This window comes from Condylostylus longicornis, unplaced genomic scaffold, assembly GCF_029603195.1.
Source record: "Condylostylus longicornis isolate FDR11 unplaced genomic scaffold, ASM2960319v2 ptg000030l, whole genome shotgun sequence".
In the NCBI taxonomy this organism is placed as follows: domain Eukaryota; kingdom Metazoa; phylum Arthropoda; class Insecta; order Diptera; family Dolichopodidae; genus Condylostylus; species Condylostylus longicornis.
The window spans coordinates 2,051,981-2,072,702 of record NW_026577999.1 but is presented as its reverse complement, the minus strand read 5'-3'; the positions used below and the strand labels follow the sequence as shown (position 1 = coordinate 2,072,702).

General features: G+C 26.6%; 1 protein-coding gene across 1 annotated transcript in view; it reads left to right on the top strand.

The window, feature by feature from the left end:
• Window positions 1-17,700: 17,700 nt before the first annotated feature.
• LOC129608020 (glutamate [NMDA] receptor subunit 1) overlaps window positions 17,701-20,722 on the top strand; it is a 158,498-nt gene continuing 155,476 nt past the window's right edge. The window contains exon 1 of the mRNA XM_055519319.1: window positions 17,701-17,729. The gene's annotated coding sequence lies outside the window, so the exon portion shown is untranslated. The remainder of the gene's footprint in view (window positions 17,730-20,722) is intronic.

Genomic DNA, 20,722 nt, shown 5'->3' with positions numbered 1-20,722 from the left:
TCAATATAAAATCGGGCAATATCAAAAATAATCAACTATTTAACCAGATTATTTAACAATGAGTCTAAAAAATATTGTAATTTAGAGCATGCGACGTTATTATTTCCCATACACTCAATGAGAAGAAAGAGAGAGAGACAGAGAGAGAGAAAGTAGAAGAGAAAACATCTAAGAATCTAGGAAAAACAGAGAGTGAAATGAAATGTGTAAAGCTTTCAACAATCCAAATAACGGAATGAGTTCAAAATAAATAAATTACGAGGAAAAAATTGTTTTCCATTGTTCTGAACAAAAATTTAATGGCATTTACTTATAAGCACACGTTTTCTAAACAAAAATTAAAAGACTATAGAAAAACATTTCTTTTTGTTTGTTTCCACCATGAAAAACATTTTTTCCTTTTTTTTTTATTAAATCAGAAAATCCTTTTTTTTTACATGACAACGGGCGGTCTTTGCTCTACTACTACTACTACTACTACTGATAACTATAACTGATACTTCTGTGAAAATTATCAGGTGATTGACACCTTAGTTTTTCATTCCTAGACATTTTGGAATTTTTCTACTTATATAAAAATGCTTACGTATGTTTTTAATAGTATATGGATGGGAGTTTATGAAACGTGCAGTAAATTTTATTCAAATACACACATTTAAAAAAAAAAAAGAAAAGGAAACAAAAAAAGAAAGGATTTGCAAAAATTTAAAAAAAAAAAAATTTGCCTTTTTTTATGTTAATATTTTGCTTTTTGTGCGATAACTTTTGATTTATATCATTTTTTTATATACGTAGTATTAGATGTACTCGTTATTAATATGTGTGTCTTATACTTTATAGGGTTTTTCACCACGTGTTGTATATTACATATTATACAGCACGTGGTGAAAATTTTTTGATCTTTGATTAGAAACCAACCACTTTGAAATGAAGATGACAAAAAGACGAAAGATTATAATTATTTTGTGCTCAGTGACAACTACATTCTTATTTTATAGAAGTTCTGACTATAATAGACAAGGAACTGACTATAAATAGTAATTACTCGAGTTGGAGGAACGGGAAAATTAAAAAAAAACTGTCTAGTAGATTGATTATTGGGTTATTAAGCGCGACTTAAAATATTTATTGTGCACCCTCTATAAGCGCCCAGTGCCTAATGATTTCCATATCACATAACGACTGGTACACTAGACCCAAATAGTCTCTTCTCTTATAGTTTACCGTTCCACATTTTCTAAGAAGGTTAATCGATGTCGCTTAAATCTAAAGCACCTTTTCTTTTCCATTTTTTTCCATAGCGTTTCACGGAAAGTGAGTTGCCATTTTAAAAAATTTGGAAAAAGTTTCAAATTGGAGAAGGAACTACAAATCACTCGAATTCTTCAAATTACATTGAAAAACTCTTTACTTTCGTAAAGAAGCATATATGTAAAATTTCCTATAGTTTATCGTTTATTTTTCTAAATAGCGTTTTGTTTCAAAAATTACAAATACACACATACACACAAAAAAGGAACCATAAAATAAAATGTAAAAGAACAAAAGAAGATACAAATAAAAAGTTAAAGCTAAATTTTTTTCTGCTCTCTTTATTATCTCATTCGTATTTTGTTTTCTTTTTTCTAGAAAATTTTTCTTAGCATCCTAGAAAAAAATTCGCATACAAAAAAAACGAAGAACAACGAAATTTGATATTTTGTTGACGTTTGGATTAAAATTTCACGATAAAAAATGGTGTGCATTAAAGTTGTTTTGAATTGATTTATGGGACGTTTATAATGTATTGTTCGAAAGTATAATGTACATTTGAAAATTGTGTAAAATTGAAATTTTTAAAAGAAGATAAGAATGTTAGGATAAAAATCATATAAAAGCAATTTTAGAAATTTTAAGGAACAAAATCAAAAATTTGCTAAAATCATTTGCTAATAAAACTGAAAATTTTTTCCATAATATACCCACACAACATAATACAAACCTTTAAAATTAAAGATTTGAGAATTAAAATTCAATACGAATCATAATAATTTATAACTCATAAACTGTCATACTATGTGAACTCGTGCATAAGTTTGGATTAACATAAATTACGTTTTATTTTTGAGAAATTGTTCAGTTGAATAAATTTCGTAAATACCGGCGTTTTACTATGATTTTTTCAAATTTTCTATTTCACGAAAAAATTATATTTTATTATCTTTATAGTTTCCGACAGCCAGGCTGCTTTGGCGGCACTGAAATCATCAACTTTTAACTCGAAGCTAGTCTGGAGTTGCTTCAACAATCTGGAAAAACTGAGTGTGAATAACACAAAGTCGGTCTTATGTGGGCTCCTTGCTCCTGGCCATACAAGAAATGAGGAGGCCGATTATCTAGTGAAGTTGGGGGCAAATGCTCCTGCATCGGGCCTGATCTGTCTTGGCCAGATCGTGGATGACGGGGTGGAAAGGCACACTTTGAAGCTGTGGCGCTCCCATGCGGGGGTGTCGCGGTCCAAAGACTTCTTTGGTCGACGGATCGCGAACATTCCTGACATGGTAAGGTGAAGCCGCTCTTCACTGAGCGTTTTATCGTGGTTTGTCGTTGGGCATGGGCCTTTTAACTCATATTTACAAAAAATTGGCAGATCAAATACGCAGCGATGTAGAATCTGCGACCGGGGTACGAAGGACTCCACTCATATCTTATTTGAGTGTGATGGCTTGACCCGCTCTAGATACGGATTTCTCGAGGCCTTGTACTTGGATTCTCATGAATCATTGTGCATGGTGAGCCTGCTAAAATTTATCGATAGCCTGAATCTTGACCTGGCGCGGGAAAAAGACCTGTACGGTCGGAGTGCTGATTATATTCGCCTTATACATAACATAACATATATTTTATTATTGATAAATTTTTTGAAATTATTTGAAATAGCAAAAATGGGAAAAATTCTCAAGAATTCATCTTAAATGATTCAAAGAAAATGTGTTGATAAAAACAAGAAAATGTTTAAGCCACGGAATTCTGATTGCTGAGTTTTATATGATCTTAATCTAGAATCCAAATTTTAAAAAGCTATTATTAAACGAATATTTAAGCAAATACAATAATATTCTTTCACAAGGGTGAACAAGAGAGAAATGCGATTTCATTCAATGAGATAACAATAATTGCAAGCGTCTATACTAACTCAACAAATAAAGACACAGTAAGTGAGTTACAATGCCATATAATAGCGTGATTTGACAAATTACTTTATTATTATCTCCTTTGCATAAATTTTTATCTCATCTTTTTGATCAATTTAGAAATTTTAGAAGCAGTTTTGGTATTTTAATTCTTTTTTTGATTAATTTAAAAAGTGAAATTTGCGAAAGTAACACCAACACTACGTAGGTTTATCATGACGATATTGCATTTTTTGCATTTAATAAAATCAATACTAAAACTTTATATAATATTCTTAAGGGCAGGCACTTATCGCATCCTAACGATATTCTACTTTAGGTTGATATCCGCCTTTATTTTTAATTCTAAACTCCGATATTTTCAAAACCTATATTTTGACATATGTCAGCCGTTATGTATTATTTGTTAATATTTTATCATATACATTATAATTTAAGGATAATATGAAATATTGCAAGTACTGTGGAAAACTGGAAGTTTTAAGGGAAAATTTTCAAATTTCGCAAACTAAATTATATTGTTTCTTGTAATTTATTTATTTACAAAATGCAAAAAAATTCCATTGCTATAAGTTTTTGTTATACAACTATTCATTCCTAGATGGCATACTAAAATATTTAGTACAACTATTGTGTACATGATTTTACCTAAATTTTTATATTATTTGCTATGAGCTAGAATTATATTAAGCGCCCTAGTTTTACTACTAATAATGTTTTGTACTTTTTTTGTAAAAGAATACAGAGATATAAATGTTTGTTGTGTATAAGTACAATAGAAGAAATTTGAAAAAAAAAAACATTTTCTTAGAATAGTATTAAAAAATTTTGTATAATAGAAAATTACATAAAGATTCGCGCGATATAAAAATATAGGGTAATATAAACAGCATTATTTTCATAGCTTCAAGCAATATGGAACGTAATATTTTCTCTAGAATATTTTTATTATTATTAAGTACTATATGTGTGTCTACATGCGAGTATAGAATCTGATAGAAGTAAAAAAAAAATTTTTGAAATTTTTCTGTGATTTAAAATTTAAAGAAATATTTTTAAAATTTTATCTACACAGATTTATTTTTATAAAACGTTATTCAAATATAAACAAAAAATGTGCATTTTATAATATAAAAGAAGAAATTTATTTGATTAAGTATACTTGTACATGATTGGAGGAAAACGTAATGATTTGGAAATGTTTTGAACTTAAGAAAATGAAAATATGTATAACAACAGCGCTTTGTTTACGTCATTGCAAATTTTTGACATATGTAAATATAACTATTGTACTTGATTTTTGACAAGCACTAATTTTTGATTTGTTCATGCAACTTCATTCATGTTTAAAAATTGCATGCTGTTAAAAATGGTAATAACATGGAAGTGATTCCTATAGCTATTACGATTTCATTTTAAATTTGGATTTTGAAACTTCAAATTTCATTGGTAATTGAAAAATATTTAACATATGTACAGATGTCGTTGTTAACTTTCAACTAATATTGATTTCTTATTAATTTAAAATAAATATAAAAAACAAGTAAACTAGAAATTTTCTTTTTCTAAATAACTTTATTTTAAATTTGACAACATAAGAACTAGTTTGATATTTATTTAGTTTCAGTTTAAATGCCATAAATTTTTCAAGAATCTTATTTAGGTTCTTAGAATAATTCCGATTTCTTCTAAAAAATAATTCAAGAATTTTTTGAGTACAATATGGTTTATATTATTGAGTTTTGCAACAAGTTACTGCTTACTTATACGACAAAGTCTGAGATTTATTTTTTAATTAAGCCCGGTGACATTTTACATATGAGTTTACGTGCGGAATTACCTTAGACATAACGTCAAAATTTAATAATGTGTTACGAAAATTATAATTGTGACATTTTAGGCATGACCTGCTTTTCTTCTCTCTTTATAAGAAGAATATTATTTCACCAAAATGTTTCAGGATAACCGGGAAAGTTGTTTAGGTATTAAGTTTACATTCAAAGGAATTTCTACATTTTAAGTAATCAAGGATTTTAAATATTTTATTTATTTATTTTAAATTTTTTTTTTTTGATAAAGCAATTCGAAATTCAAATAAAATAAAGGAAAATTTATGTAAAAATAAATATAAAGAAAAATATTTTAGAATTTACGATGAAATTAAGCGCAAAAAGAAAAAATATATATGAGAAGAAAGCCTTTATTTTCATACTCCATAAGAGGATTTTTTCAATATCAATATAAATTTTTTCTGTGTAATTTCTTTAACTAAATTTGCAGATGACTTATAGTAAAATGGTTTTTCGAAAGTAAGTATATACATACTTACAAACACCATACACATAAACACTAATGTAAAATATTATTAAAGAAATAACGAAACAAAATCAATAGAAAATTCCAATTATTTATTCGTTTCAAGATGTTTTAGAGAGGGTGAGAGAGAAAAGGAGGCGAAAAAGGGAAGTGAGAGAAAAAAGAAGAGAAATTTAAATCCTTGACGTTTAATAATATATGAGTTTTTTATGTTTTCATAGTAAGGATATTTAATATAAAGAACTTCCAGTAAAACATTTTAGTATTCCTTTTCAATATTACGTCAAAATCTAAAACTATGCTTGATTGATGCTTTATTGTTTTCTTTTCTTAAAATCTAATTCATGATAGAGAAAATTGACATATTTTGGGAGTAAGTATATGAAAAGCTTTATTTTCGTTTTATGTTCATTTTATATCACGTAGATTTTGGACTTATCGTATAAAGTCCGACGACACGAATTCAATAATTTTGACATTGAGTTTGTTTTTTAGAATTAAGTACTTTTACTTTATTTTGACAGAAAAATCTAGATTATTTGACTTTATTTCATTATGGGTACATGTGTGTATTTAATAACATTAAAAATGACGTTTCGCACTCATTTAATGTAGCTACTCGAAATCAGTGAATAATCAATGAATTTTATTTTTGAGAGGAAATTTTATCAAAACAAATTTGTCAATAATTTTGAAGCATTGAAATTTTTAACCTCATATACGAATGCATATATGAGGATAACAATTTTTTCATTTTTTTTGAAAAATTGCTTATACGCACATTCAACTCCATCTTATAATGCTTAATCAAAGAAACATATTACCTTGTATACCTATAAACATTATATTGAATGTTATGCTCGATTAACTAGAAATAAAACATTATCTTTTGTATGTATGACAATTTTGTACCGATTACCTTTTCAAAATAAAGAAGATGATTTTAACTATGAAATTCTAAGAAAATTGAATAACATTTTGTTTATTAATTTCTTAAAAGTTCATAAGTAGTCCTTTTAACTTTTTGTTGGTATAGAAAAATTCAATTCAAATAAAACCTTTATTAATTGCTATTTTGTTGAAGTATGTAAGTATGTTATATAATGTGAGTACCTTATAAGAATTTACCAATCTACATAATCTTATATGAATTAAATGGAAACCCTCATGCTCCATAAATTTAAGCCTTGAAGAAGCAAAAATTCCATAGAAACAAGAGATCATATTGGTCACTCCTAGTCATATTGTCTATTAGAAAACCAAAGATGACAGGGGTAAATAAGATGAGCAAGTCTTGGTTTTCGCGAACTGATGTAAAGTGTTACCTCATATTTTGATTTCATTTGTCATATTGCAAGTATTTAAAAAAGTGGTGAATAATAAGGAAATCTGAAAATATTTTTCTAAAATTCTCATGTCTCGGAATCCGCTGTGCTTTAACATTCACTTCTCAAAAATAGATGTCAAAGTCATTTTCAATTCTCTAAACCATAGTACGGTTATAATATTGTACTCTTTTAAAAATCACCCTGTATAATTTTGATATTAATTAAATACATATTTGCTTTGAATATAAAAGTAAAATTTAAAAAGCAAAAATAAATCTGTCAAACAAAATTTTAATTGTAATTAAAAGGAATGAGATCAAAATTATATTATGTTTATTTTTCTCTCTGTAAGGTAGAATGGTAAAGTTGTATAACCTATATTAGAACTTTTCAACTTTGTGTACCTTTATGTGTTAGTTTAGCTTTGAAGAGCATTTTCTATTTTGCTATTTATGAAAATATATATGAAAATATTAAAATTAAAAATTTTGAAATGCACAAGAAAATCTAGAATGTATATAAAATATTTTAATCAGGTTATTTTAGAGACTTGATCAACAATTATTGCATATGAGGAGGAAGGGGGAAATGAGAGCTACAAAATCATAGAATAAATGTAAAAATTTAGTTTAAAACTGATTTGACATTTCGTGATCAAAGGGCTTATGAAAATTGTGTTCAACTTCTACCCTATTCAGACTACACAAGAATAAAACTCTCCGATTAACATGTTTTAGAAAATTGAGTTTTAGATACAACAAAATTTCCTTAAAAACTAAAGTGGAATAGAATTTTTGCAAACTTAAAAATTAAAGTCAAAAAAATTTTTTAAAATCCCACATTGCATAAATTTAGGGGAAACATATTTGGAAGCCATTGATTTTTAAAAATTTTTTATAAAAATATGAAAAATTCTATTAACTTTCAAACAGTAAATAAAATTAAAAAAAAAAGAGAAATTGTTTTCGAATATTCTTTTTAAAAGTTTTTCTAAAAGTTTATGAAAAAATTGAGGAAACTTTGTCAAACTTATCAAGGACGAAAGTTTGTTTTTTTATCTTTTCATTTTTGTTTTTTTTAGAAATTATGAAACGAAATTTATAAGACGTAATCGTGTTTGCACTTGACAGCCAAAATAATGGTATTTTGACATCAGATTCAGAGTACTGAGAATAATATAAAAGTTGGAGTGGGAGAATAGAAAAAAAAATAATATTTTACAGCATCTATATACTCTTCGAACATAACTATGCTGGTATGATATGTTTGTATTATTAATATAAGAAAATTATTTATAAGATGTTATTAAAAACATAATGGCAGCGTGCCTACGGAATGTTTAAATCGTTTCAACAATATTTTGTTGCATTATGGCATAATTATAATAATAATATAATAATATATAATAATAATATATAATAATAAAAATTGCATTATGGCATAAAACTTGTTGTATGTACTCATACAAAGCATGTTCGTGCAAAATTGTAAATTTAAAATTCTGTTAAATACAATGTTCTTTCTCTTCGTCAAATTCTCAATAGATTCTAGTTGAACTCCAATAAACATTAAGGTATAGGTCTACCATAGTTTCTACAAGTTATATAAAAACCGCATAAATTTTGGTTTGATTGAAACACCTTTTCGTGTTGTAGATATTTCTCGTATTGAATCTGTTCAGAGCAAATATTGGCGTTTTGCCTTGAGAGGCTTAGGCTGGTCTGATCCTTTTAGATTGCCATCGTATGAGGCTAGGTTATTGTTGATCGAGTTGCAGTCCTTGAGGGCGCTGACATATTCATCAGCTCGTTTCGGGGGCTATTGTGGCTCCTTCATTGTTAGGGCGGGTTTCTATTAGGAATAACGTAAGGATTCTTAGGTCTGTTGAGTTGTACAATGTTGAATGTACAATGTTAATGCTTGATCTAAGCAATGGATGTCTGGTACATATTTAATTTTTTTCTTCAAAGCCGTTAGTAGAGTAGCAGTTTCGATTTATTAAGTTAGCCTTATTTTTACTCTGTAATACGAAAATTTATTTTCTACCATCACACAAAAATTTTTTAAACAAAACAAAAATTTCTATACAAAATTTTTCGATCCACAAAAAATTCTTTCTCGTGTACCTACTCTTTTTCAAAAAACAAGAAACAGAATAATCTAATTGTCACTTTTTTTTTTGAAAATATTATCATTAAGGTCTCGATTCAAATGACATTCTTTTGTTTCTACAAAACAATTTTGTTTGTATAAAAAGTTTTAATGTTGTGGTTAAGTGCAAATTCATATAGAACATAACCAAAATATTTTATGTAATGGTCAAATTCTTTAATCTAAATAATCTAAATAAAGTTTAGATGTTTTAAAAAGAGAGAAAGAGAGATGAACATTTATTGTTCTCATATTTTAGTTCTTTTGTTTGTTGATTTTATTTTTTTGTTTTTGGAAAAGGACCAGTTGTAATTTATTTTTGTTCGACGTTTCTTTTTGTTCTGCCTTGTGCTCTGAAAGAAAATTATTTCGTTCCTGCATAGAATAAATATGTATATATATAAATATATGTACAACAACAAATACCATTTATGAGAAAGGACTAGAATTATTTGAAAAAAAAAAACTTGCTTTACTAATAAATAGGTATAGAAACGATGTGTGCGTTATATCGAAACTCTGTATTAGCTTCACATATTGTTGGAATAATTATATATCTATCTGTATATGTATATATGTATGCTTGGTTAAAAATATGGGTTTACGTTTAATTTAATTTATATTTAACAATAATGTATTCCTTTATACGTGCGTTTACTTTTAACTTATATAATTTTGACATTTAACAAAATATCACGTGAACCATAGATTATTTAAAACAAAAATTCATTTTGTTATGCTTACTGAATCTAAACGAAATTCCCTGAATATTTTGTGTTCTATACATCTTCTTCTATTTTTTTGTGGTGATGAACGAAGAGAAGATGTAGAATTAAGAGTAGATGCAATATGTACAATACTTAAGTAACGAGAATCCAATTATAAATGTTTGTTTTAAAATCTTAATTTCAAATAGCTAATCATTATTTTAATACTTTGTTCAGAATTTCTATAATCAGGTTTTTAAGAATTTGCAATATTCTGCAATAGAAACTAAACCAATGGAACTTATTGCGGATAAATAGTGGCTTGTTTTCGCTTATAAGAGTAATTTTCCTACTTTTACACAAATACAGCGCGTTCTTTAGAATTATACCTTTCCTTGGGCCTTTTTTCAAAACCTTGTACCGGAAAATATTTTCAAATACGCTTCACCAAAAAAATTGATGAAACCAAATTTGCTGAATTTTAGAAAAGTTTCCTCAGTAATGTAAAACAAGATAATTTCCATTTTTCGGCCATTTTCTGTCAATTTTCGGACTAATTTTATTTACTCAATTTTTAAGAATTAGCAAGTTTGATTTGATTAATTTGAATGCGACATACTCCTAAAGTTGTTTGCGATTGGATTGGAACTAGTTTCAATTTTTAATTTGGTGCATCAGAAGAAAATGACGTTTAATATTTCATTTTAGTTTCTTTTAGAACTACTTATTTCGATCATCCTACTACTTATTTCGATCTTAATATGCCATGCAAATAATCATAAAACTTTTAAAATTATTTAAGCATAAGCAAACCGTCATTTAATCCCAATTGCCAAAATTGTTAACGCATAATGTCCTTTTTTCAAACCATTTATTTATATTAAACTTGCTTATCGTTTTTGCTTTTGTTTTTTTTTCTATTTTGGTGCCATCTAAATGGCTTTTTATGACAACTAAAAGTATAATGACTTTTTTATTGCAACATTTACTTATACACTATCATTATTACCACATACATACATACATACATAATATAACGCGTATTTATAAACATATATTTTATATAAGTCTGTGAATTTGTGCATGTGGCAATATTGGATTGTCGTCTGTACATTTTTTTTGTTAAAGATTACCGATTACAAAATAAAATTGTCATTAAATTTTTCCTTTTTAGGTGTGTGTGCGTTGATGTCCAATATAATATATTTTTATGTAAAAAAAAAAATTCAAAAGGATCAAAGGAATAATTCTATTGCAAAGGATGAGAAAATGGAAGAGAATGAAAAATTCACTCGATACAGAAAATGATAGAAAAATTGTTCGGCTCCTTTATAATTTTTGCAACTTTTCAAAAGATAAACGGAAAAAAAGTCTAAACAGTTAAAATTAAAATGGGAGAAACTGAAAAGAAGAAACTGATTGATAAATAATTTTTTTTTCATTTCGTTTTCGTTTGTTTCGTTTTTCCTTTAGTTGTTCTGTAATTGGTTGATAATATTTCAGAAAGATTCAAAATGAGAATCAACACTTATAGGACTAATAAAAAGATTACTAAAAAGAATAACAATATAAAAACACGTTCCTCTTAGGTGAATAGTTTAATTGTCAACGAGTATAGAATCGGACAATCCTAGATCCTACAACAAAGTCATTGGCTAAAAGCTTAATAGTAGTAGTCCTGTCACTTTAAAATTTGGAAATTTAACGAAATTTTTTTTTTGTAGGCTCAGACAATAGATTTTTTTTGTATATTTAAAAACGGAAGTACTATGCACCGCGACAACGTAGTTTGAGAGGTGATGTGACAGGTGGCAGATGGCATTTGATAGGTGACAGGTAATCGTTGACAGGTGTTATTTAGAAGATGACAGGTGACAGTTGACAGGTGACATTTGACAATTGGCAGGTGACATTTGACAGATGAGATTTGACAGGTGACAGGTGATCCACTCAACGGCCACCTTTTTAATGACAGGTTTCATTTAAGAGGTGACAGTTGATATTTGACAGGTGACAGGTGGCATTTGACAGGTGACAGGTGGCATTTGACAGGTGACAGGTGATCCATTCAACTGCCACATTTTTAACTGTGTAATTTACATTACACAGTTTACATTTAACAGGTAACATTTGACAGCTGACAGGTGGCAGATGAGATTTGGCAGGTGATACTTGATAAGTGGATTTTGACAGGTAAAAGTTGAAAGTTTAATTTAAAAAGTATAAAAAAAAACCAAATTCAAAACTGAACGAGTTCATAAGTAAAGAAGTTTGTACAAAGAGAAAAAATATATATGACTGTGCTACTTCTTTGATTCTACATGACCTGTTGGAGATGTTTTAAATAATGCTGTTTGTTACAAGATAAATCTTAAAAAAAATAGTGAAGCTTTAAAAATATTATAAATATTTATATTTAAAAAACCTTTTCAACCTTTTAGAATGTTGGAAAATTGTCGAATTTAAATTGAATTTTCTTGATTCATTATTAAACATAGCAAAGTATATTAATCGACGTACGGCAACTAACTTTACGAGATAATCTCTAACATCCAAAAAATTAGTTATTTGCCTTAAAATCTAAATGAAAGATCAAAAAACAAAAGAAAATTTCTGATTGAATGATAAATATTGAATAAATTTGAATTATTCCATATTTCTATTTTTATCACAATTTCATTGACCTAAAGCAAAAGAAAAACAGCCAGCCATATTACACCTTATACTTTTTGAATACTTTATAAATGTAGAAAAAAAAGAAATTTTTTTGGAAGAAAATTTTACGAACTCGAAAAATGCTCGTTTTCATGCACGTCTGCTATCTTTGTAAATATAAGATTCGTATAAAATACGCCATAGTAATAAAGTAGATTTTTTATTAAAGTCAATGTACCTTTGTTTTGAACGAAAATCACTTCAACTTTTGTCGTAGTCTCCGAAAACAAAAGGCAAAGTTGTAAAAGTTATGCCTTTAAGTGTGTTTTTGTATTACGCGTGTGTCCTATTATCAGAAAAATATTTCGATAGAATTGTTATAAACATGAAAATAAAAATTAATTTATTTCTTGACATCTGGGCTGCGTATTAAAAGAAAAATATACTTACATCGTACGTCTGTAAAATGTTTTTTTTTCTTAACATTTGTCTCAACCAATCAGAGTAAGAAATCAGCTAAGAATTAAATGTGAAGTTGAACAAAAAAATCTTAATTTCCAATGTATTTTATGGACCTTTAAGTGAATAATAATTTTTATATTAAAATTTTTATTAATTCTGAAAAAAAAAAAACAAAATGTTAAGATTTTCCCTTAAGGAACATGTTTAGAAAACGAATATAATTTGTAAATGATTTCATATTTCATCGTAAATAGCCTAGATAATATTTTATGTTTTAGATTGGAACAAAATGCTTTTTCCTCTGAAAAATACGCTTACGTAATTTGATTTTAATGAAATAGTAAATATTTTTTATATTATAGAAGTGTTTGAGAACAAGAACCGTTAAAATAACATTAAAATACGGTAATTGCGTCTCCCTCTACAAATCAATTCATTCTTGAAAGTGCAACAGCCTCACATTCGTATAATAGATACTCCGCTCTTTTTTTAAACAGAGAATGTATGGCTCAGTCTGCATTCTGTGCATCCTTTTCACGTGGATTATAGGTTGTTGAAAATTAAGTTCCCCTGGAAGTATGCAATTTTTTATTATTATGAAAATTCATTTTTAATAATTTTAAGTTTTTGTTTATGTATTTTTTTTTTTTTCATTTTCCAAGCAAAATTTAAGATTACATTTAAGTTCGAAATTCCTCCAAAGAATCTTATTTCTATTTCAATTTTAATACGGAAAATTTTAAACATATCTGTTATACAAGAATTCCAACTATATAAAGTCGGCATACTTGGCTGGATATCAAGTTTTCATTCCTATTATTACTTTAATTTATTATCAATTGACTGTTATTTATGGTATACAAGTAATTTTACAAATATATTTTAAAAGTTAGTTTTCAAATTGCAATTTTCAGCAGTTCTTTATTTCTCTTAACTCAAATAAATTTCACTGTTGGCGACAATAAGCTCTACATTGGCTAGACGAACTATATTTTGCTAAATAGAATTTTAGTTTTATCATTTGAAAATTGAAGAAAAGAAATAAAAATTAAAATTCGTTCAAAAATTCATTAAAAAATGTGAAGATGAAAAAGTTTATTGACGCCTCAAGGATGCCAAACATATTTTGTTGACAAAAATTCATGGACAATGCGATGAAAAAATTTTAATTTCTATTCTTTGTTGGCATTCTTTTTGTTTGGTTCTCTTTGTTGTTTATGACTATAAACCTTTTCTTTTGCATAAGCAAAAGTGATTCACAGAGGTAATTTCCTTTTTTTTATTATACTTTGGTGAAAATTCACTCAACTCACCTGCACTTTTGTTTGTTTTGCTTCCGAAAGAGAAAATTAATTTTATTTTGATTTTTAGACGTCCTTACAAAATTGTTACTTATAGTAATGACGATGGCATTTTTATAATCAGCTTATTATACTTTTTACTTTGTACTGAGATTTAAGGAGGGGGAGTGAAAACGGAAACTATTTGATTCAAGCTCAATAGGAGCAGCAACACACAAAAAATGAATACAAATTTTTGTTGTCTGCTTTTGTTTTCCAGTGACAGGCAATTTTAAGGTTTTTCTATAATTTAAATAATAAAGGAGGTTAAAATCCTAATGGTTTTTTATTTTCCCTTAGGTAAAAACGCAGGAACAAAAAAAGATAAAGAATTTAAGAGAAGAATAAAAGAAATTGCCTAATTTAGAAAGTTTTATATTTGACGAATATTTGCTTATAAATAAATGGATTTTTTGTTTTTGTTCTACTTTTTGCTTAGAAATGATAAAAGAAAACAAATTCTTAAGATTTTCATGTGATGAATGTGGCATTTAATAATAACAGCTAGAGCAAGTAAGGAAACATAAGCAAAAATAATAATCTTTTTGGAGAGAAAAATGTTGGAAGCATTATTTTACTTTATTATGAAGAAAAATTGTAAATGTAGGAGGATGATGAATTTGAAATATTTCTAATAATAAAAAAATTTAAAAGATAATTTTTTTCTTTAAAAAAAAAAGAAATGAGAACGGTATGGCAAGTTATAGCTTTAAGGTATCTAAGAAAAAATTTTTGTAATTAAAATTAATTTTTCTAATCTAAAAAATTCATTCAATTTTTGAAATTAATTCACTTTTATTGTATTGATTTGAGAACTCAGTTAAGATTTGAATTTATACAGTCAATCAAAGACATAAGAAGTAGTTCAGTGCAAGCGGGAATAACTAAAAATTTTGATACGTCCGAGTGATGTGAGGCCTGTGATTCTTACTAAAGATAAGGAGCGTTGTAATACTGAAGAGTCATGAAATGATCCTAAATGCAAAAAATGGGGACTTGTTAGCTTCTTGGTTTCTCAATATAGTGGACTGCAGAATGTTCATCACTGCAGTCCACTATAAAAATCACTGTACAATAACCGTCTATTCTTGCGTAACTATTCGTAATTCTTCGCTTCGTGGTGCATTCTTAGCAATTTTATTCATGGACTTCTACGAATCGCTTTCCCTGCCGCGTATGTGAGTCAAGGAGTTAAAACGACTATTACAGCAGGGAATCGCTAGGGCAATTTTTAATCCTATAAAAAATTCATAAGCTTCAATATATTTGTAAAATAAACAATTTATACAATTCAAACGCAATTAAGCTGCTTGATTTTGCATAATTGTACAAAAAAATTGAATAACATGGACAAAAAATGCCCAACACAAAAACGTTTTGTTTTTAAATATTTTTACAATTTAATGTAGGAAATGTGGAAAAAAAAGAACACATGTCATGCCTTAGGGTAACTTAAAATACGATCAGGAATTTTATCAAGCAATAATTACAGTTGCCATTGCACAAAGGTACAATAAATAAACAACATTTTGACGTTTCATAAATAAAAAGATTGTTAATCAACGCCATCTGTAATTATTTTTTTTTTGCAATTTTTTTCTTGCTCTTTTTTTTATTCTACCGTTTGAGTATAAAAATTTTTAATTATTTTATTAATTTTGAATTTTCTATTTCTGTTCTTTTATTTTTCATATCATAAAATATCTTTGAGCGCAAATAAACAATAATGTAAAAAATGATAAGAAAAAGCCAAAATAAAAATTTTTCAAATAAATTTTCACAATTGCAAAAAATTTTCTTTTAAATGCGCCAAAAATTATAAAATTTTTGTTTTACGTTCCAAACAAAGTAAAAAAGTTATATTTATTTTAAATTTCTTCTCTCATACTCCGGTTTAATGTTGGCCATAGTATTTAAAATAGAAAATGTAATGGGAAGCGTTTAAAGGTCGTATGGCCTTTAACACTCGAATAATTTTGTTTTTTCTTCCACTTTTTCATTTTATGATTTTCATATTTTCTGTTATTTTTCTCTTTGTTGCGAATTTTAAGGACCAGATGGCGATAAAAGAGTATGTTTTTAAGTTATATGTATTTAAAAATGAATATGAAAAATAAAAAGAGAGGACAGAAAAAAAAGACAAAAGGACCTTTTATATAAAGGACACGATGTAAGCAAACGTAAAAAGAGACACTGAAAAAGGAAACATTTTGTTTTTTTCTTTGTTGTTACGCTAAAGCAGAGCTTAATTAGACTGATAAAAAAGTCAACCGTAAAAAATTTCTGTGAAAATATTTTACCGTAAAAACAAAAGAGAAAATAAAAATTCTCTTTTATATTTTCCCGGAAAATTATTTTGTTTAATGCTTTTTTTCTCTTTATTACAAATCAAAATTTGTATTTGATTTTTAACAGTTCGTCCATTTATTAAAAATTTGTTTGAAGCAGAATTGTAGCAATATTGTTTGCATGGAATTGAACACTATTTTCGAATTTTCACTTAACAATAGAACGCTTAATTAAATTTGAAGATGAGAAGTTCAAGGATTTTAAAAAGACATGTTCATCTTCAAATTTTGTTCATACAATACTATACAACATGTTTGATTGAGAATATTCTTCCCTGTAGATTAATTTAACAGTAATAACCTACACACAAATGTAAGGTCTATAACTATAATGTTAATGATTGCTTTGAAGGAAAGAAATTCCAAAAATCGTTAGTACCTATGCGACTCAATACTAGAAATAAATTTGAATGCACAATGTTACAAAGTATTTTGGTTCCAAAATTATTTTCTTTAAGTTCCTTAGCTTTTTATGGCAGCAAATAATTATTCTCAAAGACCTCAAATAATATTATCAATTTTATTAAATTTCGAAATAATGTTCCTTTAGAATCTTCCTCGAAAAAAACAGTTTTTATAGAGTAGCTCTGCGCAATAAGACTTAAAAATTTTCCCCAGTAAATTGTGGCAATAAAAACTTTTCTTTTGAAATCGGATTTAATAAAATTAATTTAAAACTAAATTTATTACTTCAATTCTAGAGAATCAGAATTTTTTTTAATTATAATAATTAATTATTTTCCAAAAATTTTCAGAGATCTTGCATTTCAATAATTATTAATTGTTTTGTCTTTCTATAAATAAAATATAAGTATTCAAGATTAACCATTTCAATCGTACTCGTATCGAATAAATAAATTATAATATGAATTGCAATTAAAAATCAATTGTGGAATAAATTTAAAATTTAATTTCCATTATTAATAAAGAAAATTAAATTTTGAAATTCATATTAAGAGAATTTTGCGTTTTGCGTGAACCTAAAATAGCAATTTTCAGTTTCATAATAATGAAGGCACTTTTACATAGCTGCATATTATGCAAATAAACTTCGAAAATATTCGAAACTCAATTTTTACTCTTATAAAATTATGAGCTGATTAAAGCCCTCTTAATAAAAACAAAATAAAATTATTATTAACTATAAATTAAATTATTATTAACTATTCAATTAAAAAAAATTATATTTAATTAAGAATTTTCTATTTTTTCTATTTCAGACGCAAACATCGCCCCTGTTGGAGAAAAGGTATAACAATTTAATTACTGTCGAAATTAATTGGAAAGTTTTTGAATTCAAAATAATGTTTAAAACTTATCTGTTTTGAAAACCAAAAATAAATTATTAATAGTGTGAAAATTTTGGAGAATCTCTCAAAATTTAATTAATTTGAAAACTTATTTCGAGTATAGCTAACAACGCTTTTAATTAACCATAACTACTAATAAAAAAAAATAAGTGAGAGAACGACAAGCAAATCAAATGAGAGAAAATACTGTATTTCATTCCGTCCCTCATACAAAATATTCTGTCCATCATACAAAACTTCATTGGCATGGCATTGGTATGAAAATGATTTATAGTGTGACAGTATGTGTTAAAATTATATGATTTTTATTGTCTAATATATTTTTCCTCAACAAACCATTATTATATGCAAACTATTCAACAATAATTACCCACATATCTACGTTAAAAGTATGTTATAAATATGAGAGAAAAACACATGAAAACTTCAAGTTAATAACAAACTTTTCTAATATGTAAAAATAAGAACTTTGTTAGTTTGATTTGGTTTCTGTATTTTTTTCCTCAATATTTTTTATTTTTCTGTTATAATATGAAAACGATAATGTTAAAAGTTTATTATGTACAACTTGTAAATTTCTATATATGTAGTTGTGGTATGCAAATTCTATAACATGTCCATATGTATATAAATTTTATGTAGGATGAATAACGTGTGTATATGTTGTATACTGTATACATAATATGTAAATTAAAATTGTTTTAATTAAAAAAAAAAAAATAAATGAAAATAAAAAGTTGAGTTTGCCAACTTTAGGTAACAACTTTAACAATTTAAGTTTTATTCATATATAGTTGGCAAACATAAAGAATAATAAAAATTTTATTGGAACAGAAATTCAAATTTTTATTGTACCTAAAAGGAATGAAAACCCAATTATGGTTTCCGAAACTTTTTATATTGTAAGAGTCGTAAACAGCATTAAGTGTGAACAGCTGTATCTGGTATTCGTCACAAATTCCACAACATTTCCGAAATCGTAATATTTGCTCCAATATATTACCATCATATGTCATACTCCGAATTCAATGGGTACTTTTTCTACTAATTTAGTTATTCTTTATTGATTAATAAAAAAATATTAGAAAATTCCACTTGCAAAATTATTTAATTGAAATTTTTCTATGAATACCCAGACATTCTTCCCATGTTATCGTCTTAACCAAGTTCAACTGTAATCTTATTTAAATCTGTTTTTCAAACATAGTAAAGTGAAATTTATTAAAATATTGAACGAAAAAGTATCATAAACTTTATCATAAACACCGATCATTTGTATAAATTGGTTTGTGTTTACAATAACAATATCACACTTTTTATGACAATTATCAGTTTCACTTAGTGATTTAATATTCAAAATAAGGCAATGATTTCTTACTGTTAAATGCGAATCACTAAGGGATTTTTGGCATTACCCTGAAAGATTAATGTTATAATTGTAAACACAAACCAAATTCACATCTTATATATGAATGATTTGTGTCTATGATAAAGTTTTTAAAATTTTTATTTTAATTATCATCAATGCTTACACTGATTTGCCCTTCTATGTCGTTTAAGCTAAAATATAGATAGATATCACAGTGAACTCTGAGTTCCACCTCACTATTTGTAAAACAAAGCTTTACAACACCTCGTTTAAGTCTGATGAATTGGAGTAATTTCAAAGGTTCGGAAAAACTGTAGCTCGTAATAAGCGAGTAGTTCCTTAATATATTCTTTTTTTGAAGGTGTGGGCTCACAATCTCCCAGCAGATGAACTGAGGCTTCCTCATCTTCCTCACAAAATCTACAAAAGCTTACACTTTCTAGACCAATTTATTGCAATACTTGCCATTAAATGTTAATTTTGTTTGTTTAATAAATTTTCATCAGATAAATTTTTTAATCTTTTGTAATTTTAAATTTTCTCCCTTTTATTTATCGTCACACTACACCAAGAAATTTAATTTTCCTCTTCCAATTAAAATTGGTTTTAAATTATTATGTCTGGAAATAAATAATTGGTTTTACGGGTACATCTGGCATATTTATTGAAGTTCAAATCACAAAGCTTAAGATTCTGTTAAGATTAACGTTTTATCCTTTAATTTACAAAAAATTTTTTTTTGTGTCCTTTTAAAAAAATTTAACTTGTAATTTTTTGGAAATTTCTAATCAATTCACGTTCTTATCGTTTCTTATTGTTTTTCAAGACAAAAGCAAAAGAAATTTTTTTTTTTTTGTTAATCTTAAACAGATTTAAAGCGCAGACATCAAAGAGAAAATAAACAGACAAGAAAATTCTTTTGATTGTTCAAAAATTAAATTTGTTAAATTAAAAAATTTAATTGTTATGTCAAAAAAAAAATCGCTTAATTTATTTTAATCTTTTGTTGAATACAAAAGACAAAAAAATTGTGTTTGTGTTAATGAAAATGACTTTTTTTTTAATTTTCTTCCACAAATTGAATTTCTTTGACTTTATTTATTTACTTATATAATTTTACCAATATCTGGTTGGTTTATTTTTACCCTTAATCCTATGACCACCATCTCAATTTTATTGTTTCCCCATTAGTTAAATAATTAAAATCAATTTAATGTAAAAGTGCGTATAAACAGAAATGACAAAGAAAACAAAAAATTAAAGTCCTTACAATAGGAAGGATAAAATTTATTGTTAAGGATATAAGGGGTACAGGTACAGATATTGTGATATTCTAAAGGTGAGGATTTCATTGTCAATTTTAATTTCTTGTTTTTTGATGTCAATTTAATTTCTTAATTTTCGTAAGCTTTTATTAAAAGTGTTCTTGAATTTCTGAGAAGTGCTATTGTTTTTATTAAACCAAAGGATATAGTTTTTCTTTTGTATATTGTGATTATTTAATTTGATTTTAAATACCAAGTAGAGAATGATTTTTAAAGGGAGATTTGTTTGGAAATCTTT